Raw genomic sequence first — 24,000 nt, forward strand, 5'->3', positions numbered from 1 at the left:
GATTTTGCCTCTTTTCCAGGTGAGAGATTCCCACTGGCACCTGCGGTCTCCGACTCTCATTCTGTATTATAACTTTACACTTGGTGAACTTGAAGGGTTTATCACCTTCCTCTATCTGTTTCATCCAAATTACTCTAACTCATAAGAAACTCTCTCTCTTTTTCTCTCGTAATAAAAATTAGTAATGTTTCAATGGCTCTTACGGTTTCATTTTGTACTGACGAACCAGATCAAAGTAGCGTAATACTCGGACACTCATTTTTGCAATTGTGAATCTTCCTGTTTTAAGATTTTTTTTCCGGATTGCTGATGAAAGCTTTCCGATATTTGTTAGTCAAACGCTACTTAATAAAATAAAAGATATTAGAATAAGTTTATACCATTTCTATTTGATTCTATAACAATTTTTAAATACTAAAGGCATAGCCCTTGTCTTCTTGTTGGTTTTAAAAAAACATGAGATGTTGGTATGGTATGAGTATTCTTTTCATCAGTTAGTGTAAGGAAAAATTAAGTATTTTCATTCAGACATCAGAACAAGGATGAATGTAACGGTAAGAAGCATAGCAGCAACAGTTGCAATGGAATGCTAAGAACCTTGGGAAGCAGTCTTTGCCATTGGAACGCCTCACCAGAGGAATAGGAATAGCGCAAGGACCTTTGAAAGATAGTGCTTCTGAAAAAAAAATGGTGAATTCTTTCATGAATATTTCTCTATTTAACCACATATATGTTGTAAAATTTAGGTTTGTTTACGTATTCCAACACTCAACCATTTTACTTGAACGTTCAACTTTTCAGAATGCTTTGGGTTGTATATGTGTGTATTATATACTGTACAAACAGTATATAATACTGTGTATTATGTACTGTAAATATACTGAGTTGAAAGTCGTATGAAAGAAGCGAAAGAGCCATAAATTTGTTATGTTCCTCAAGTAAAGTATCTCGGTCCAAAACTCGAAAGTCATAATACAAAGGCTATGGCACAAAACAAGGATTGAGAAATTTGATTATATGGTCACCACCAGAAGCCACCTAACTAAACGAGGCACCTGCAAGTAACTACCAGACACGAATAAGAGAACATGCGAGCCCTACAGGTAAACAACACAATTAAAGTATGGTATGTTAGGCTACGCACACGCTATGTATAGCGTGATAGATAGATAGATAGATAGATAGATGACGTATGATGATTTGCTTGGTTGGATTTCTGTGAAACTGAAATGAAGTTTGTTGCAAGGTGTGTTGGAAGATGTCAACTTTAGGAGGTATCTTCGTCCCCGAAGACCTCTGGAAGAGAGGTACTCGTCTCTGGCAGTTGGCCAACTCTGCGAATTTAGCAACTCAGACACTCCCACCCCCTTCTCCCGGGTCCCTGTTTCCCCCACTCTTCTCTTTCAACGTATCCTGCGCCCGCTTGCACGCGGAAGAGCTGACGAGGCTAAATTCGGACCTAATTTTAGTTTCATCCTTCGGTTTGGTTTCATCAGTCACCTCTTAGTTCATGTCGGAACTGTTGTGGCAGTTTGTAAACAGCACTTATGAATTTCAAGTAACACTTAGTATGTTTATTTACAATATTATTGCACGAAATCCAATTTTTTAAATTTTCAATGACGTTAGTATTTTTCATCATAGATATCGAAAATTGGTCGATTTTCCTCAGAATTTCAAAGCCACCCAGTTGCGCAAGTTGTGGTTTTCCGTTAGCAGGCTGTTCCAGCGAGCTGAAAACTCTCCATTCCACATTTGCTTTTAGCAGACCAAGTTGGTGGAGGTGATGAAAAAGAATTTCACAAGCATTATGATTTGTATGATAATAATTAGGCATTTATTACAATGATAAGTTTGACGGGTTCATGAAGTAAATATCTTCATTTCTGTGACCTTTTGTAGTAGTATCTGCTATTACCGGTAAACTTGTGATTTTTACTGCTATAGGAATAATTTTATTTAAACTGAAAAGCCCGAGGACTTAAAATTAAATCAAATTATAATATAAAAAAATTATATACAGGGTTTTTATATACAAGCCTAATCTGTGGCATTTTCTCAATAAATCGGTATGCGTATGCATACATATTTGTTTTAGATATATACAGCACTTTGTCTGTGTGCAATTCTGGCAATTAATATTTGAGTAATTGCTAAATTTGTTCCAGTTGTATAATTTTACGTGTTGAATCCTTTGCATTTTTCACTTTTCATATTTACCTTTTGTCCCGTGCTCTTCATTACTCTATGGCTTTTCTCTTTCGAAAGGGAATGTGTGCTTTTGTTCATCTGGCATCTTGGCCTCTTCTCCTGCGTGTTCTTTGGAGTTGCCCTGAAGGGATATCAAGTGGGGAGAAGCAAAGTCGACAGCACACGTTCAGTCCATATCAGAGATGATGAAGGGAACGACACTTCCCAAAGGAAAGCTTTGTGTTCGATGTAACTAATCCTCCTCTGAGTGTCTCAGAGGTGGCGTTCTTTCTGAGGACAAACGTCTGTCTGCCCTTTAGGTTACTCGCTAATACGGATAAAAGCAGATTTCCTTATTTCTCTCTCTTTTGAAATACTGTGCAAAACCGGCGCCACGATTTTTTGTTTTAATTTCTGTATTATAAGAGAACTGAAACGAGTAAGATCATTTTGTCTTCTGCTTCGTGAGTGATTCCTGGCTATTACCTGCTGAGCAGCTGTCAGGCTTTAACTTGGGACTCTGGGAAATGCAGATGAAGTTGGAAAGGTCTGAAGTTTAGGTGGACCAAGGTTTGTGGTGCTTCTCTCTCTCTCTCTCTCTCTCTCTCTCTCTCTCTCTCTCTCTCTCTCTCTCTCTCTCTCATTTTGTATAAAGCAAATGTATAAGTAATTATTTCAGGTCCTATCATCACAAGTGACCTTGCGTCGATTAGAGCTATATCCAAAATCTCCGTGCATGTAGATAAAAAAAAAAAAATTTTTGTGTATCCCGAATTTGATGGTTTTCAAAGTAGTTTGTTTACACCTTAGGTTTTTTTAGGATGTTTGAAGACGTCTTTCTTACCTGTATACATTGTTTGACGTTTTTATATACTTCAAAACGAGACCCCTTTTAAAGTTCTGAATAAACGGAAGAAACCTCAAACATTATATATAATTAAACAGACTAAAAAAAAAATGCCATTTTTATAGCTATTCATTGTGTGAAATCTAGATTTCAAATTACCATTGTAGGTGTGTTCACTGTTACATTTCCTCATGACAACGAGTGTTCCTATTAGAAACAATAAAGTTTAAATGTATGATAAATTTTTAGACCTGGCGAATATTATACCTGCCACCTTGGATAAAGGATAAAATTCCCGACTTCTTTTTATGGTAGGTGTTCCCGATCCTTTTCTTATTCTTCTCCAGTCTTTGAACTCAAATACCTTCAGCAATACTAAATGTAGAGATTCGCTGTTGACAGCGCAGTAGAACCATGATGGGAAGCAGAAGTTCCTAAGTGGAACTAACATCTTTGCTACGGGGTCTCAGTTTCATCTAGCTTCATTGGAACTGAGTGCCACATTTTGATAATATTTATTATTTCGTAGCAGCTGTTTCCTTTATTAGTTTTTATATATTTACTTATTGAGTTTCGCGTTTTCCTTCGCTTGGCTCTTTTTTCACGTATGGACGACCCCTTCTGAGGAATTTTGCTAATCTTTTAGTTAACCATTTGGGTCGCGTAAATAGTGTTAATAAAAACACTAATAGATTTTCCTTTGTTCCTCAGCTGTGAAACATAGCCGCAAAAAATTTTATATCCATGAATGAATCAATTTTACTATATATTTTTCGGTAACATGATCATGGTAGCGCTTGGTGTTTTAGGCCTTTTTACTGTTAGGAACTTCAAAGTGGACAATGAGGTAAACTAATGAATATTCTGAACAAGGAAGTAAACGCCTGCTTGTCTGATGCGTGATTCTGCACCAGACTAAAGGATTATTAGTGAACGCTGTTGTGTCAACCTCTGAAGGTCACGAATGTCGCGAATGTTGTTGCTTTCGCTCGGGACTTGTTAACCTGTTAGAGTGTTTCTTTAGTTGCATTGCAAACATCTGCTCTAGGAGAGGAGAACTGAAAACTCGGATAATGCTGCAACCTTTTGTGGACCACAAAGAAAGTTTTATTTGAAATTCTGCGGCTGCTTCTCGCCAGAAAGAAAGAAAAAGCGAATCCCGTTATGCACCTTGCATATCAAATTTTTAACACCTCCCAAAAATATTCCACTTTGCGGTATCGGTGATGGATTACGAAAAGGATTATGCTAATTTTATTCTGCAAGTGTGTAGGCCACAGATGATAACACCAAGTCTAGCGTGAAACGCGCAAACACTCATTTTATATATATATATATATATATATATATATATATATATATATATATATATATATATATATATATATATATATAAATATATATATATATATATATATATATATATATATATATATATATACATACATATATATACGTAATGTGTGTGTTTGTTTGTGTATATATATGTGTTTGTCTGTGTACATGTGGGCATGTTTATAGTTTTTGATATGATCAGACATTCACCCTTTTACCTACCCTTGTGCTAAGGGTGATATATTATCATGAGCAGCCGCAGCTCGGCTTAAAAGATGTAAATCTGAATTAATATCTGAATACGTTTTCCTGACCCCCTGTTTTTTATGCTTGTTAGTGCGCCTGCGTCTGGCACCTCTTCTGCCTTTGGTTTCGGCGTCGATAATCATAGTCTTTGCGACGTCAGATTGCAATAAAAAAAATTTAGCACTCGTGCTGAGGTGTTGTGTACATCATGCGTAAGTATTTGTTCAGAGAATAAGTTCATTTTCCATGACTTTTTCGTATGTTCTTAAATAAGGGGGTTAAAGTAATTTCCTACAACACGTCAACCTCATAGAGGTGTATTTCTGCATGATCTGCTTTAAAGCTATTTGGTAAATAACCTGTACTTTAAGACCGTCGCGTTTCCATGGATTTCGCTCATTTTTCATGTGTGCGCGTGTTTCTAGGAGAGAGAGAGAGAGAGAGAGAGAGAGAGAGAGAGAGAGAGAGAATTTGCTTTGATCACCTCATCAAGGTGAAGAGAAATGGATCCATTGCCTTGATATGGAAGGATGAATAAGTCAGAGCGCCTCGTGCGGGTACGGATCGTATTCTGATGCAGGCAGACATCATCAAAAGCCTGTACGTGCTGCTTATGGAGCAAGAGCCCGTGCTGGCTTAAGACCAACATAAGTTATACCTCACTTTTGCTTCTGATGTGATATTAGTAATGAGTTTGTATTTTTGTCTTTTCTTAATACCACTTTGCTTTACATCTTTCTGTTAAATTTTTTCTAAGAATTCGTCGTGCAAAATGGTTGTCCTTTTGTCCGTCTGCTTGTTCGTCGTCATTGTCTTTACTTAATAGCTGGTTTGAAAATTGCTCTTACACGATCTAGGATAAAACATTAGCTGAAACTTTTCTGTTCTGAACACGGATGTTGAGTGATTTCGGTTATGCTTAGCACATAGTCTGTACATGACGTACCGCCTACAAAAAGGGAAAGAGGCAGTTGTTGGCGATAAGGCGGTGAGGGAAAGACTGTAAATTCGTGGGGTTTTCATGTGGTGGGCGGTACTTATTATTTTATAACAATTTTGATATGAATTGAACACTTCAACAATGCTTTTAACTCGTAACTTCTCGTTTTCGCCCCCCCTTTCTCCCCTCACTTCCCCTTCATTGTATTATTTACAGCGTTGCTCTTTATTCTAGTTCCCGAAACATTTAAGGGTTCTTGCGTGGTTCCAGTGAATAGAGAGAGAGAGAGAGAGAGAGAGAGAGAGAGAGAAAGGGTTTAATACTCATTGTTACACTTACTCTCGTACTCTCATTTGGAGTTCAGTTTTCTTGAAACATTGGTTTGGTCATATCTCTGAATTTTCATGAGCTGTGAATCTTTTCACCTCTGATTTGTATCCCAAAACACTATGGCTAAATTTCTTTGACTCGTCTATTACCGTAGCTTTGGTTTCGTAGATGCTGGCCTTATTGACGTTATCGATTATAGGGATACTATTTTCATATTCTCTTATTCTTGTTCTCATATTCGATAAACAGTTTATGCTTACCTGACAGAGTTCTGTGTAAAACCAGTACTGGATATTTCTTTTTGTTTCCATTTGCAGTAACTGGTATTCTTTCGTCTAGCCTTTTGCGCCGACCCTTTGTACAATTGTTCAACAAACCAAAAATTTCTTATTTTGTGAAAGAAAAAGTAATTGGGAATTCTAGAATAAGCCTTAAAAGAGAAATAACAAGAAAACAAATAAGTTAAATAATAGCAAATAGGTTAAATACCAAAATAAAACAAAAATAAAAAAAGCACTTGCACCAAGTTTGAACTCTCCAGTTCCAGCGACACAACTACTGGGTAGGAAGAGCATTCCGCAATTTGGTCACAACTTCCCTTTGCGGCACTCACTCGCTCCTGTGTCCGCTGAAGAGGCTGGGGTGCGGCTTCTGGAAACATTAGTGTGGCTTTTTCACTTTTCATTAACTAGTATATTTGTGCCTGAAGTTTTTACCCTTCATAGACGGTCATTAACGAGTATATTTGTGCCTGAAGTTTTTACCCTTCATAGACGGTCATTAACTAGTATATTTGTGCCTGAAGTTTTTACCCTTCATAGACGTTTTTACCCCCTTCATCAGACGGTCATTAACTAGTATATTTGTGCCTGAAGTTTTTACCCTTCATAGACGGTCATTAACTAGTATATTTGTGCCTGAAGTTTTTACCCTTCATAGACGGTCATTAACTAGTATATTTGTGCCTGAAGTTTTTACCCTTCATAGACGGTCATTAACTAGTATATTTGTGCCTGAAGTTTTTACCCTTCAGGGACGGACATGCCCAAAATGGTAGCACTAATATCGTTACGATAGCAGCACATCATAGAGTACTATTATAATTATTACTGTCATTATTATTTTTTATTATTATTTACGAATAAGGAGAAGAAAACCTTCGAGATGCACTCTTCAAAAGCACCGTCATCTGATACATTGGTTCAGTTCCTGCGTGTGAATTTTGTCTTCAGCCAGAAACTCTTAAGTGGAGTGACGCTCATGTTCCTTCACTTACGCAGATCTCTTCAGGAGGTGTTTAACGCCTCTGTTCACTTCAACAGGGAATTTTGTTTTTAGTGGGCATGCGACTGTTGTGAGTTCTACCTTGGATTGAGAGAGAGAGAGAGAGAGAGAGAGAGAGAGAGAGAGAGAGAGAGAGAGAGAGAGAGAGAGAGAGAGAGAGAGATTGCTAAACTGAATGGCATTATTCTGCAGCCTTTCAGGATTGATATTGTTACAGTTTGCTTGAGTGATCTTATTAGTTAAACCTCGTTTTAATTTTCCTTGTACTCAAAGAAATCTTTGTTATATTGTCTCAAACGCGTACACATGATCGAGAAGTGGGCATATCTTTTAATTAACCAAGTAAATACCACTAATTTTAAAGCAAGTAAATACCACTAATTTTACAATATCCTACCTACTTTTATTATAATACGTAGAATATGAGGGTTCATTCTTAGTAATGTTTTCCCTTGGCGGATAGCCTGCTGGCGAAGATCTGTGGATCTTGTGACCACCCCGACCCACTTCCTCCCTGGAGTATCATTCAGCCCCTCGAATTTCAGTCATTTAAAGCCATTCTTCCCTTTTGCCTTCAGGTTCTGGAATGCTGTAATCTCTCTTCTCTTGCATTCCCTGTATTCAAGGGGCATGTCTCCCGTCGTCACCCAAGAGACAGGTTTATTGACAACATATGTATTTTTTTGCGGCTGACCCAGATTCCCTTGGTGTTCAGCCCCTTTCGTTTCCCATTCCTCACAGGTAAACTGCTTCAGATTTTACTTGTCGATATTAACTAACGCCTCTTGGGGTTTTTGGACGAAAACTGAAAATGACAGTTCATTGTAATCCTTGTAGTCGTATACATTTTTGGTGTAATGCTGTTTATTCTCTTTTATGCGTGACTTAGACTTGAAATTTATAGAAAATTTTTTGCATTATTTGGCCGAAGAGTTATGTGGACGTCGTGCGCGATGGATTGCGGATTTACTATCAATACTTGTAACGATTGTTATTAGTGTTTTTCGAGCAGTGATAGTTGTAGCGTATGTAGGAGGAGGAGTAGAGAAATGTCGTCACCCTGCGCCGAGGGGTCAGTTTACCTGCAGTTGTAACTTGAGATCATTTCTAATCCTTCAGGAGTCACTCGACTGTTCCTCGTCGTTACACAGTAAGGCTATCTTATGATTTTTAAATCTGAGTAATGTATGTCTTGTAGGAGGTGTTTAATTCCATTACTATTCTCAGATTCATATTAAACGAATCAGATTTTGAAAATTTTGACCATTTGAAAGTTTTTGTTTTAGTTATAAACAACTTTTTCATGGTTTAACGAATTTCATCATGTCTTCGATATTTAATACTTTAATTGTGGTACCAGTCGTGTCCGCTGGAGAGGCTAGAATTCGGCTACTGGAAATACGAGTTTGGATATTATACATCTGCCATCTTTTATTGCTATTTTTATTATTTCGTTTCTTCCATGTCCGTAATGCGCTGGATGTTCGTTCCTGTTAGGTGATATTGACCAAATTTTTATAAAACAATTTTATTGCAGACATGACCTCTCTCTCTCTCTCTCTCTCTCTCTCTCTCTCTCTCTCATAACGAAAATGTAATCGCGTTCAGCTTACTACTAAGAGCAGCGTTCGATCTCCAAGCCGGACGCAGAGAGAAGGAATTGGGTGCATTTTTGGAAAGTAGGTATTTTCTTAACGATGTTAGTCGTTAGTCTAATGTTGTGGGTCGTAGCTAGTGGAGGAGAGAGAGAGAGAGAGAGAGAGAGAGAGAGAGAGAGAGAGAGAGAGAGAGAGAGAGAGAGAGAGTGACATGTGTGATTAGTACTCCGTCCAAAGTATGCCATCAAGCGGTAGCAGAAATATCCGAAAGTAAGGAATCAAATTGGAACATTTAGAATTTAATATATTTTGCAGCCAGCGGCTCTTTATTCTGTAATATTTATCAGCGTACTTAGTTCAGATATTCCATTGACCAGCAGACAGACAGACAGACAAGATAGGGTCAGTCCCATTTTTTTCATTGTAATGGCTGTGCACTAAAATTTTAATGATTGAATGAGTGCGTGAATATAAGTCAAAGCTCAGTATATATTATCTGTAATACCTCTTTAGAATAGTCATGGGGTCTATAAGATGTGGCTGAGAGGTTGCTGACGTTACGACATCCGTCAGGCATCACATAGATATAGAGGGACTCTGTATCTATGATCACCACTTCCCGGCTTCACAGAGACAGCACCTGGAAATTGTTGTCTTTACGAAAAGTAACCGGTAGAGCCTCTTTTTCATACAGTTCCATGATAGCCTAGTACGGAACTCGCCTCCTCCTTCGATGCTTCATGATATTTCTGAAGAGGCAGGTCTATCGTCACCTGACACTGTGAAGTTCGTTATTCCTTCTTGTAGTGACGGAGCTTGATTTTGGGCAGCTCTGTCATTCCAAGTACCTACGTATTCTCACAATATAATAGGCGAGGTTACAGTCCCTGTGATTTGTTTTGTAAATGGTGCTCTATGTTTATGGATATATGAATCCGACTTTTCCTTTTTATAGAGAAAGAGACAAGAGGGCGATGGCGGGGTTGTTATTAGTTTGATATGCAATGCATCCGTTCTATATCCATTATTTCCATTTTTTGTTTCATATGAAGTGCTTTGGGCGAGATCTGTTCTCTTATGAGTTTTCTGCACCGGTAGTTAATTCTGTGGCTTGTCAGAATTAATTGCCTGGAGTCGTAGTAGTAATTCCGTCGCCTGGAGTGGCGGCCTGAAGCTCCTGGCAAATTAAACTTGCATTCTGGCGTTGTGACTTTTGGGCAAAACCCAACCCTCTTCTTTCTTCTCCCTCTTCCTTCAAGAGAAATGCTTTTTATCGCTTTATGCGCGCGTATTGCATGCAACGGCTATTTCTCTTTATGCACACTATTGAATTTCCTCTTTTCTCGTCGGTCGCTCGTTAGCGATTGTGTCTAGGCAAGATTTTTGTAACTTGTAAAATCAAGTGGTAAAACTCTCTTTGTAGATTTTTTTTTATTCCTTTTGCGTTAAAGAAAATACTTTTCGAATTATCTTTACTCTGATTCAGAGGAACGAATTTTTTTTACCTCATATACAACCACATGAAAGGCGAAAATTAAAGACCAGGAACCAGGCGCTGTCGTATATTGCGTACATTCTTCGAGGTACAAAGCAAAATAAATAAATAGAGACATAAACAAGAAAACTTCACAAAACAAAGATCAAAGCCATTAACAAGCAAAACATCATTAATGTATGTAATCACTAGTTTGAAGAAAACAAATTGTCACTACCAAACAATAAGTAAAAATACTTTAAAAATGCTCAGGAACTGAAACTGCAGTTAGAACAGGCTGTTGCTAAAAGCTGACATTGTATTCCCTACAATTTTATGAACAAGATAACAATCTAATTTAAAAAGACCTGAATTAAGATTCATAAGTTGATTGTTAAAATACTTAAAGGCAGATTCAGTTATATTTCTCTTAACAATGTGGTTACAAGAAATGATCTCAGATGAATTTTTCCAGTCTATACAATGGTTAAAATCATTCATATGTACAGATAAAGCACTTGTCAATTGACCTGTTCGAACTGTTTTAGACGATAATCTAGTTCTTTACCAGTTTGACCTACTAAAAGTGCATTTCAGGGCCGTGTCTAATTGATTTTCGTCAATAAAATCTTACCAAATCAACGGATATGGATCGTATTTTGGAAATAGCTATTTGAGGCCACAGCCTAATTGGCAAAAATGTGCAATGATGTCTAATGTTGATAATTAAGGCACTTATCAGAGTAAATCAAAGAAATTTAAAGGGAAACTTAGCTAAATCTAGCAGGCTTGTAGATAGAGGATAGTAAAACGTCATTACTGAAGGCCCTCCCACTCATTGATACTGTGGTACGACGTACTTTACTGGACTGCTCATGGCCCATATACTTTATGAATGAAGACTCAGACGTTGGTAGTAGTAGTAGTAGTAATAGTATAATATTTGGAATTCTTATATTGTTTCTCACACTCAAACACCTCTGCTCTACTCTCTCTCTCTCTCTCTCTCTCTCATCTTTTTTGATGAGTCATGCCTCTAAGTAGAGTACAATAAGGGAATGTGCATCAAATGAGAATATTAATTATGTAATACAGTTCCATGGCGCAATTCACGTTTCCTTTAACTTGAATATGCACCAAGTCTTACTCTAACACTCTCTGTGAAAACAACCATCGTTACCCTGAAATTTCTGTTGCTTCATATTGTCTCCTCAAAAGTTCCGGTTCACGTGTGCCTGCTTAGTCCTGCTAAATGAATGTAACATAACGCAAGTGTTCTAACCTTAACTTCCTTAATTCGTGATCAGTCCCATAATAAATCCACAGTGCTTGGTATAGCACACTACTCCCAGTTCATTATTTTATTTGTGTGCCTCTGTGTCAGTTTTGTTGTTTTTATACGCTTGATTCATTTACTTGGAGCTGACACTAATGTTTGATGTAGGGTTGTTGAGTGGATATCAGTGAGTCTCTATATTCCCGGTTTTTTGAAGTTACTCATTCTTTCAGTTTTCAGCTATTTTGATTATATATTTCATTTAATCACAACTACATTGTAGTGCTGAAAGAAATTCTTAACTCATAGTCCAAGCGCTTGGGCTATGCCCTAAATTTTATAATCCAGTAATCCATTGATTATACTGAACTTTATTGAAATTGAGGAAATTATGATATAAAACAACAATTATCGTAATGTAAAATTATGTAAAAGGATATGCTGTAGTTTGTTTAAGCCAGCCTTGTGTGAATCAGGGTCTTGCACTTTGAGCAGACCATAAGTGAAGAACTTTCGATGGAAATAGAGAAAATAGAATTTCGATAATTATCGCATATCCTACTCAAGGTATTGCTTATTGCACAAGATGGTCAAATATTTGTGTTTCTACAATCATTAACATACTATTGGGAACCCTGCTATTACGTCTGATGTCATAGTTTACGTCACAACTAGCCTCTCTCTGGGTGCTTACTAAATTTAGCTAAGTTTCCCTTTAAATTTATTTGATTTATGCTGATAAGTGCCTTAATTATCCACATTGGACATCACTGCATATTTTTGCCAATTAGGCTGTGGCCTCAAATAGCTATTTCCAAAATACGGCCCATATCCGATTCTTTGGTAAGATTTTATCGACGAAAATCTATTAGACACGGCCCTGAAATGCACTTTTAGTAGGTCAAACTGGTAAAGAACTAGATTACCGTCTAAAACAGCATCGTCAACTGCAGTTCGAACAGGTCAATTGACAAGTGCTTTATTTGTAAATATGAATAATTTTAACCATTGTATAGACTGGAAAAATTCATCTGAGATCATTTTTTGTTAAGGGCAATATAATTGAATCTGCCTTTATTAAGTATTTTAACAATCAACTTGTGAATCTTAGTTCAAGTCTTTTTAAATTAGATAGTTACCTTGTTCATAAAATTGTAGGGAAGTACAATGTCAGCTTTTAGCAACGGCCTGTTCTAACTGCAGTTTCAGTTCCTAAGCATTTTAAAAGTATTTTTACTTATTGTTTGTTATTGACAATTTGCTTTCTTCAAATTAGTGATTACATACATTAATGATGTTTTGCTTGTTAATGGCTTTGATCTTTGTTTTGTGAAGTTTTCTTGTTTATGTCCCTATTTACTTATTTCACTTTGTATCCCGAAGAAGTGTACGCGATACACGACAGCGCTTGGTTCCTGGTCTTTAATTTTCACCTTTCATGTGGTTGCCTACGTATGCATTTGTCACGTGCAGTTTGGTGACTTATTGCTGATAAACATATATTTGCATATATAACTTTTAATAGCTACTTCAGTGTTATATTTCTTTTCTCTGTTATTTTGTTATATATTTCTCTGTGTGTTTTTCTTAGTTCAGGCGACAGTGATGCCATTGCAATTTTAAACTTCCCGGTAATGAAGTACATATATAATCCTTTTTAAACTTATACAGCTGTTATGGCAGCTTGTCGATATTTCTTGGTGAGTATCTGATAGTCTTCTCCAGATAGATGAGTTTTAGTGAGAGCTGTGGCTGGTAAGACAGGTTACTTAATTTAAATTGCAGTTTCTGATTGACACGATGGGTCTGGCCAGTGAATCATGTGACTAGCCCAACCACGCCCCTGCGACTGGTTGACTTGTGACGGTTGAGATGCCAAGAGGAGACGATTCCGTAGGATAAAGGCCAAGTGTGCAAGTGACGAGGCTGGGCAATCTCGACTGCGTTATTATAGAGCGTAGGTTGGGGCAGAGAGCATGACACCGGTCTGTGATTGTGGCGAAATTGAAGGGTAAGGGTCATTAATGTAATGGCCCTGCTGGAACATTTGGGACCAAGCATCTTCGATCCAGTAATATTCAGTATTTTATAATGTTCATGCCAATACTGGATACTCCTAGTTTTATCGCTGCTTATGTCAGACAGTATGGAAGGTCATGCAAATTTTAACTTTTTTTATCAGTTTTGTAGCATCCTCTCAGGCCTTTCCATTTGGCTTGTATTTTCTTGTACTGAGACCAATTAAGTATATCTGAGTTTAACCAGACCACTGAGCTGATTAACAGCTCTCCTACGGCTGGCCCGAAGGATTAGATTTATTTTACGTGGCTAAAAACCAACTGGTTACCTAGCAACGGGACCTACAGCTTATTGTGGAATCCGAACCATATCATGACGAGAAATGAATTTCTATCACCAGAAGTAAATTCCTCTAATTCTTCATTGGCCGGTCGGAGAGTCGAACGATGGGCCAACAGCGTGCTAGCCGGGAGCTCTACCCACCCCTCCAATGAAGAACTACAGAGACCAATTGGTGTGCAGTACGCTATGTAAATGGTCTAGTCAATTACACTCAAAGTGAACGCATGGTGTTGATAATATCTTTTTTGTTGTTTTCTCACCTTATATGTTGACTGCTTACAGCAGTTTGCTATGATTTGGTCTGTATAAGGAGATGATGCTAGGTTAGCAGAAATGATGACTTTTAGGACGCTGATGTGGGCCTTTGTCATGGGGAAATTTCCGTCTGGATCAAGATAGTGACAGAAATTTCTTGGTTTCTCTGTGGCCAGGGGGTAAGCTGCATTATCTGACTCATTTTGAAGATGCTGAAGTTTCTTGTGACACTATCTCTAAACGCAAGAGCAAGAGCCAATACACACACAAACACACACACACACACATATATATATATATATATATATATATATATAATTATATATAGGGAAAATATGAAACACTGTGTATCTAAATCTTGTTATATGTAAGATGTCAAAGAAAAGGAACGGCGAAACACATATTTGGATTTATACCAGTATTTATATTTTTCCTTGTAATAAAAAATGAAACATCTAAATCTTGTTCGATGTAAGAGTCAAAGAAAAGTAACTATATATATATGGATTTATACCAGTTTCATTTTTCCTTGTATATACATATATATATATATATATATATATATATATATATATATATATGTATATATATATATATATAAATTTTATATATATATAAATTTATATTATATATATATATAAAAGCTTTGGAAATTGCTATCAGAATCACTATCATGTTAATAAGACGAACAGAACCAGGGACAGTTTCTTGTGGGACACCTGATAGGATTTGTGCCCGTTTGGACAGTGTCCTATTCGCGAATATGACTAACTTCTTCTTCTTTTCTTCTTTTCTTTTAACGTGCTTTTATTCCCATTTTTGTATGGGGTAACCTGCCTTCTTTTGCCTTGGAAATGAATAGAACAGAATCGAGGGTTATTCCTTGCCTAACACTCGATAGGGCTTGGGTTGGTTAGGATAGGACTCCATTAGCTAACACTTGATATATTCAGTTTGAGCGGAAATTGTGTAGCCAGGCTCCTGTGTGTCCATCTGTCTCCATTTCTCTGAGCTTGTTGCGTAGTATGAAGTGGTCAGCCTTACTGAAAGCCTTGGGGAAGTCAAGAGAAATAGTGTCGATTTCATAGCCAGATTCTAATCAGCTGTACCGTAGTTCTCCCATGCATTTAACCATTTGGTTGGCGAGATGTTTTGCCTGTGCTTTGTTTTCAAAGATCTAAATAAGGTATGAGTTGGTCTTTCAATTTATGAAGTAGCTTTCACTGTTAGACTTTAATGCTGAACAGGTGTCAGCGTGTTTGAAGACTTCAGTATCATTATTTGCTAAGAATTTTTGCCATAAGAGATAGTTAGGTTTATTCAGTTCTTTTCTTTATTTTTTTAAATGATATTGCAGGGAACTGGTCTGGTCCAGCTGGTGAGTGAAATCTTTGAAGGTAAATTTTTTTCATTCCTTCAGAGAAATCGATATTTTGTGGTGTCGGGAGGGTCTTTGTTGCTCAAATAAAAAAAAAAAACTTCAACGGGATTAAATGTAGGCATTCATATATTTCTTCTGGTTATGTATTTGGTGAGCTGTTTGATATGCTGGGACTAGTGCTACTGAAATCTTTTTTAATGTTATCATACATATGAGAGGTAAATATTTGGGTGATATTTTTTGTATAAATTCTAATGCCCGATGTTCCTCTGATTGCTTTTCACTTGTTAGAGAAATAAATAATCTTCGCTCGATCTCCAGTATTTCAGCGGTTGTTAAGAGAGCACGAGTGTCAGTCTTAGAATTTTCTACATCTTTCTTTGTCGAAATAATGCTCACAAATCACATGGGATTTGTATAGTTCGTTCTGCTGCTTGAAAGGTTTTATATCTAGGAATTTGTCCCAGGCTTCGTCAAATTCTTATTTTATTATTTAAGGGATTTCTGTGTTCTTGTCTCTTACGTAAGTTAAGTTCAACTCAAGCAATCAGTGCCTGGAATTGCTTGGTTTTGACCCATTCTGTCTTGTGGAGGTTGAAAGTTGATAAAGATGAGGATTGACGCTGAAGATGGCTCATAGTTGAACCTTGAATATGGGTCGGATACAGAATTAGTGTCTAGATTGATGATTTTGAAAGATTGCTTCAGCGGCAGAATACAGAAGAGCTGGTGCTACTTTGGCTTGTTATCTACGCGTCACCTACTCTGAGGTGTCAGTGCTAAACATGTCGGATGCTCCTTGTGACGTAGTGTTTAGTACTAGCCCCTCGTGGATCAAAGTATTATATGCACCCATTTCTATATTGTATGGTCGACAAATTTTATATTAATAAACGATATGTTCGTGCGGCCGTCTACTTTACATTTACCATACGGTGTTTAGTACTAGCACCTCGCAATAGGTGACGAATAGATAACAAGCCAAAGTAGCAGGAAGAGCTTGTCTGGGTTATAACCTCGAGGGATCGATATGTTAGTGAGGTGAATTATCAAAGATTAACATATGTTATCGTTTGTTATTATTTATCGTTAACATTTTATTTGCATTTTTATTTCATTGGTAAAATAATCCGGCTTCCTTTACTGTTTTATCTAAGTGACTCTCAGCGACATGAACAAATATAATTTTCTCCTAGGCAGTCTTCTTTGTAACATGAAGTTTGCTATTCTCCCAGCTTGGAGACGCCGTGTTAAGTATGAAATACACTACAGAAACGATAGTATCACCAAAAGCAACACCCACTATACGTCATCATCCAATCAAGGATGAAGAGAGAGAGAGAGAGAGAGAGAGAGAGAGAGAGAGAGAGAGAGAGAGAGAGAGAGAGAGAGAGAGAGAGAATCTTTCGTTTAATCGCATAGATATCTTGAAACTCGCCACCGGTAAACTTGACATCATGTACCTATTAGCGAAGCGTTTGTTAAATGTAAAATGAATCTAAATACCTTACAGTTTGAAAGGCTCGTAGCGTCGTTGACACATGAAAGAAGATTGCACTCAGAAAAATATGAAGCACGTACCTTGAAATAAGACTTTAACCGTTTTAATAACTATTGTGTAAGAGACTATGCCCTAAAATTTTGTGTGCTTAGATATGAACAACGTATTGCTTACCATATCGCTACAAGCATAATGATTGCGATTGTTCTCTCAATTAAAGCAAGTTTTCATGTGGTATCGTAGTTCAGAACTTGACCATTATTTTCTTCATAGTGCCACAGTACAGGAATACATTGTACAGTGCAAAGTTAATGCAGTGCTGTTCTGCTAGGCTGTGGATTTTTCGTTCTGTTTTAAAATATAAAAATTTTTCTTCAACTTCCCCCCTCCTACTTATTTTTATTGATGTTCTTTGGAACTGTCAATGTAAGGATAATCTGGGCTGCCATGAAGAATGATGTCTCCTTGTATTTGCTCGAGATTTTTTTACTTTTGAAAATATTTGTTCTTAAGTTTACATTTTTATTATATGTTTTAGTAGTTTTGTTTCATATCCTCTGTAAGGAGAAACCCTAATTTTAATCTCGTTACACTTATGTGTATGTGATTCAGTCCTTTGTGTTATTACTCTTTCTCACTTATGAAAGTAAATTGACCTCATTCAAATTTTTTGTTTTTTTTTCGTTACGAAATTGTCTTTTTCTAAGCCCAAATCTGTTGGTCACTGTTTTTGTGAGTGCCTGGAATAGCAATGGCTAACAGTAATATTATATAGAAAAGACACACCCAGCCTAATCATTTGATAAACTGGAAGCTCATGTGCAACGTCTACTTTTGTTAACACTGTTGGTAGTTGTATTTTTACATTTTCATAGATAAACTTTCATATTTGTTTCTGTTTTACAAGTTGTTTTTCCACTTTTGGTGTGATGTGATTTAATTGATGGATTTTTATTTATAATACTAATGTTTTCGTTATAGAAAGTTGACATTTTCGAAATACCTACAAATCATACTATAACCAGAGACAAAAAGGATTCCAAAAGAATGGAGGCCTACGCAACATTAGGCCTTTCACCAGCCGTCTGAATAGATAAGAAGTCGGTGTAGGTAGTTCTTCGCCTCAGATAAGCATCCATAAGCTGTTGAGTTGACCATAAAACCTACCATTTCCATACAATGGGACAATATATACGTTTTTTGCTATCTGTATGGATCATGTCAGGCACTGGGATGAACAGGATAGATTATTATGTGGCCATTTATTTCAGTTGTATATCCACGTCACTGATCGGCGGTTGTGGGTATAGAGGAAGTGTGTTATGAATGTCTTGTCTTGGGTATAAATCAGATCTTGGGTGTATCGTCCGGCACTAGGGTATGATTATTCTCGTAATAGTGACAAAGATAGTATAGTCAAGGGTTGGTAAAGTGGTGTTCAGTTAGGTAGATGATTACCTCGTTGAGTTTCGATTTTGTGTAGATTAGAATAAATTTTGAATTGGTTATCGAAAGTCCAGATATCAGCCTTAACTCTGTATGCGAATATGCCAGTTGTGGGTAGAATCCTCGAATTGCTATACATCGTTAAATATCTTCGGTTTTCTAAGACAGCGTCAACAGGGCATATAGAGAGTGGCAGAGAAGAACATGAGATATCCTAGTGACAGCACAAATGAACATGCAGATGATTTGAAAAAATACTCACACCTGATTGGGCAAAGGAGGAACTGTACACTCATTAGCGAAAACAAATGTTATTTTCCCGTTTTTTTCCCCCGTGCATGTGTGCACACCTGCATGGGATGTGACCAAGGTAAATTATGTGACCATGGTGAACTGCCTTCCTTAATGTAACAAATTTTAATGTAACAAATTTTACATACATTTTTCTAAATAAAAAGAACAAATTAATACGTTCCTAGGCTGATGCTCAAATCCTTACATTCTTCTTTTTCCATATATTTTTCATATCATTTGTATGTACCTTTTACTGTCACTTAGTATACAATATATATATATATATATATGTGTGTGTGTGTGTGTGTGTGTGTGTGTGTGTGTGTGTATATATATATATATATGTGTGTATATATATATATATATATATATATATATATATATATATATATATATATATATATATATATATACATATATCACACTTTCATGTGCTTATGCAACGAGATGTAATATTTCGCATGTATCTACAAAATCCGTTTTATTATCTGCTCATGGATAAGTTGAAGAATGAGCTGAGCAATGCGATGTTCATTAATTACTAAAAATATCAAGTACGACAAAATGAATAGATAGATAAATAAATAAATCAATAGTAAAGAAGAAAAGTGGAGTTGTTGCCTCTGGTACCCCCATGGGAGTTCCACGCCAGATTTCGTACAGGAGGAAATAGGTGTGTGAGAACTTCGGCAAATGTTATGTATCGTGGAGAGGCTATGAAAGGATTCGCCTTCCAAAACTTCATTTGTAAGTTTTAGCTTTAATAAAAAAAAAATATTTTATCCGACTCTTACTATTATCATAAAAAAAAGATTTTATCCGACTCTTACTATTATCATCTGTAGAGGGAATTATTTTCTTCACGATAAGAACGATAACGAACATGGTGATAAATTGATGTTAGTTATCGTGTGCCTCAGTGTGATCATTTTCGTTTTTTATTCAATTTCTAGATTTTTTTTTTACGATTAACATTCATTAATGTTTCAGTAGCGAAGTCAGTGAATGCATCGGATTCATAATAATTGAAAGATTTGCAAAATATCCATTTATTTCAGATTTTTTTCGCCACCTATAAAACCCAAAATATATATGAGAACAAAAGTAACTCCACCAACTTGAAGTATTCACTTCCCTGGGAGGGCCAAGAATACAGCATTTAGATCAAAGCTGATATAATATCCCTTGTTAGCAAATTGATTCGTAAGCACCAATTCATCTCAGTGAGAATACTTAAATATCTCTATTTAACAGTTTCTTCTAATTTTGTTATTTTTATACCTTCTCATATTTTATAATCTGATATTTTACATGCTCAGTGTAGCTGTAGGAGCTGTGTATCATTAGAATGAATTTATGTGAACTTTATAAAGACTTTTGGATCCAGATAATTGGGTCCCGTTGAAAACAGAAATGTTTACGCTGACATTTATTGATTTAATCGTGACAACTGGAGATCTTTCGGTCATATGTTTTATATCGCTTGATAAATACATATACAGATATGTATACCACCATAAAAATGATTAGCAAAGGCATGTCATCATCTTGAAATTATGGTGGATGAGGAGTGAATCGAAAATCATAACACATACTTCCCTGTTCTTATAATCAAGTCCTTCATTATCCCTGATTAGTCTCTAAAAATTGACGATAAGTTGGCTGCTATTTCACTTTTCTGTATGTCATACGTTAGTCAGTAAATTGACTTTGATTAATGTTACATTTATTTATTGCTTTTGGGTTATTTCTTTATCTATTACACATATGTAATATATATATACATATATATATATATATGTGTGTGTGTGTGTGTTTGTGTATATTTCCCGTTTCTTTCATCACGTAAGATATAAATCACCTTTTTATCAAATAACTTATTGCTCATAGGGGATGTGTAGAGTTTTAGATAAAAAAAAGGTAATCCTTTGTTAATTCTGATTCTATTCCCTGCTGTGAACGTCTTTTGTTTTTGAGTTCTCGGTTCCGGGGTTGTGTTGTCATGCAGCCGGTGTGCTGGTCCTGGCGGCAAGTTGTTGTAACGGATTCACAATAAACCTTGTATCCGGCCCTGTATTTAATTATGCTCGTCCTAACAAATGGCGACAAGAATCCATGCAGAGGAGCATAGGGTCTACAAGAACTTCATGTGGATGTAAGGGAGTTTTGATGAGTTCAGCATAGCCTACCGGCTCTGAGGACACTTCCGAAAGTCCAGTTGATTGACGGCGATGGTGCGGAGGTTAGGCAGAGTTCCGCCTATGCTAGGGGTGAGGATTTTCAATTCCCGTTTTACTAGTTGATGCTTCGATTTACAAGTGTTTTACCCTACCTTACCTTGTCATATAGCCTGCTACCTAAGTTTTGATTCATCTTGCAGTTTTGTTCACGATGGCGGGACTACTCAGATTAAGATTGATCCTTTTAATTCTTCTCCAGATAACCCTGGATCTTTGGCTTAGTTTATTAGAAGCTAATTTTAGTAATCTTGGAATTTTTAGGAAGATAACAAAAGAAAAATGTTTGTAAATCTAAATGGAGGGGTCATGGTTTACACTATGGCATGTGGCGTTTTCCTATGATTTTACTTGTTTTACAACAATTTAAAGTAATATTTTTCAAAGGTCAATGACAAACTGTAATTGACCTTTCTAGACCGACAAAATATTACTTTAAATTAGGTTGTAAAGCAAGTAAAATAACATAGAAAACGTCACCCCCTCCATAGTCTAGCAAAATTGTAACCAGTAAACACCCGGCTTAAAATACCAACCTGTTTTTATCGTACTGGGGATGTTTACTGATTTACAATTTTGCCTTACGATGACCTTGGAGCTGGTGTGAAATCACATTACATTGTGAAACCGGCTTATCATCTAGCCTAATAGCTTTTCAACAAAGAAAAAAGGAGGGATGAGACAGTGAATAGTTTGTGTGCTGACCTCAAGGCTTTAGCAAAGATTGCAATTTTTGTAATTTCGAATCAAGAGTCAGAGATCAGTTGTTTATGGCAGTGGACAATGAAGTATGTTTTCCCAATTTACCTTTGAATATTGATCTCAAGCTATGACCTCTAGTGCAGTTTTAGAAAGAATTTTGAACATGGAAAAGCTTTTGTGGGTGAGAGGAACGAATCACAGCCACAGGTTAGTTCAGTGAGAAAAGAAAAGTCATCTTGTAAGCATTGTGGTTTTTCTCATGAGAGTATAGACTGTTGGTTTAAAGATCTGACTTGTAACATTTGTAAAAGGAAAGGTCATCTAAAAAGGGTGTGTAGAGAGGCAAACAAAGATTTGTCTCTTCATAGGCCTAGTAGTGTTAAACCTTGGTATAAGGCTTCCAATAGTAGGGCTGAAGGTAAGAAGGCTGTAAAAACTATTGATGATTATGAAGACAACAGTGATGATAGATTGTTAATGGTTAAAGGAAAGATTTTTGCTCTTAATTCTGATGAGTTTTATTTCAGTATTAATCAGAATTTAGTTCCATTTGAGATTGACAGTGGCGCTGCTGTGTCTACTATAACCAAAGAGTGGGTACATAGGTTAAAACTAAATATGGAACAATGCAATAAAAAGCTAAGAGGTTATGATAATATGAAAATTGATGTCTTGGGCAAAGTGTTAGCTCCTGTACTTTATAATAGCACAAAGGTTTCTCAGGTATTTTATTTTGTTGATTCTTGTAATACAAATTTGTGTGGTAAAGATTTAATTCAGCAAGTAGGTATTTATCTGGCTGGAATAGGTGAAGGTACTAGAGTAATAAAGGTTGCTAATGTGAGTGCAGAAAAGCTGCTAGATAATTACTTGGTAGATTCAAGTAAACCTATTGCTGGTGTTTTGGCTAAGATTCATTTAAAAGGTAATGCTACCCCAAAGTTTATGAAAGCACGCACAGTTCCTTTTTATTACAAGAAAATGATTGAAGATGCCTTAGATAAGCTAGTAGCGGATGAAATGATGGAACCCATATCACATAGTGAATGGGCAGTTCCTATTGTACCTGTATTGAAAGAAAATAAGGTTGAAATGAGGATTTGTGGAGATTTTAAAATTTTGAATAAACAACTTCATTGTGACAGGTACCTGTTACCAAAGATAGAGGAATTGTTATCTGTTGTTGGTAAGGGAAAGTTTTTTTCCAAAATTGATTTAAAGAATGCTTATCTTCAAATACCTGTTGATGAGAAAAGTCAAGAGTACTTAGTAATTAATACTCATAAAGGATTGTTTAAATATAAGCATTTACCTTTTGGCTTGTCCTCATCTCCTGGTATTTTCCAGAGGTTTATTTCTCAACTGTTGGCAAATGTGGAGGGTGTAGCTGCTTATTTAGATGATATTATTGTAACTGGTGCTACCAAAAAGGAGCATGATCACCCGATTAAGAAAGGTTTTGGAACTTTGCAAGCACATAATGTACAAATAAATAAGACTAAGACTGTTTTGGAGGCTGAATCTATTGAATATTTAGGATACCACATCTCAGGTGAAGGAGTCAAGCCATCTTCAAAGGGACTGAAAGCTATTTTAGATTGCCCATGTCCTACTTCTGTTGAAGAAGTTCAATCTTTTTAGGTATGATTACTTACTATTGGAAGGTTGTAAAGAATTTTTCTTCTAAGCTAGCTCCCTTGTATGATTTGTTGAAGAAAAATGTAAATTTAGATGGACTTCAGTACAGCAGAAGGCATTTGAAGGCATTAAAAGAGATTTTCCGAGTCCAAGGTGCTGACTAGTTTTGATGGGGATAGTTCTTTAATCATTGAAGTGGATGCATCTCCTGTAGGTGTGGGGTGTGTTTTGTTACAAAAGGTTGGTGACCAAGAAAAAACAATTTATTTTGCAAGTAAAAAACTATCTAAAGCAGAAAGGAACTACAGGATTAGCTCTTATTTTTGCTGTGAAACGTTTTAGATATTTTTTGCTTGGCAGGAATTTTGTTGCTAGAACTGATCATAAACCATTACTGGAACTTTTTGGGAGAGGGAAACAGATTCCATGTAATGCTAATTCTAGAATACAAAGATGGGCTTTGTTGTTATCTCAGTATGATTATGAATTAGTTCACAAACCTGGGAAGGAAAATGTAATTGCTGATGCCTTAAGCAGATTGCCACTTGATGATGATTTTCATTCTGGTACACCAGCTGAGTATGTTAAATTGGTTGAATTACTTGATTTTGATGACATCTCTTTTCAGGCAGTTAAACATTTCACCAATAAGGATGCTGTATTGT

At 36.4% G+C, this 24,000-nt stretch overlaps 1 protein-coding gene across 5 annotated transcripts in view; it reads left to right on the plus strand.

Moving 5' to 3' along the window:
• The window catches only part of Cdep (Chondrocyte-derived ezrin-like domain containing protein), an 804,710-nt gene that overhangs the window by 448,181 nt on the left and 332,529 nt on the right, over positions 1 to 24,000 (plus strand). Inside the window, exon 1 of one of the 5 annotated variants that reach the window (XM_067085458.1) lies at positions 20,769 to 20,913. The exons of the other annotated variants lie outside the window; for them this stretch is intronic. The gene's annotated coding sequence lies outside the window, so the exon portion shown is untranslated. Of the gene's footprint in view, positions 1 to 20,768; positions 20,914 to 24,000 lie in introns of those variants that run through there. 5 annotated transcript variants of the gene reach the window in all.

Source organism: Macrobrachium rosenbergii, chromosome 42, assembly GCF_040412425.1.
Source record: "Macrobrachium rosenbergii isolate ZJJX-2024 chromosome 42, ASM4041242v1, whole genome shotgun sequence".
Taxonomy (NCBI): domain Eukaryota; kingdom Metazoa; phylum Arthropoda; class Malacostraca; order Decapoda; family Palaemonidae; genus Macrobrachium; species Macrobrachium rosenbergii.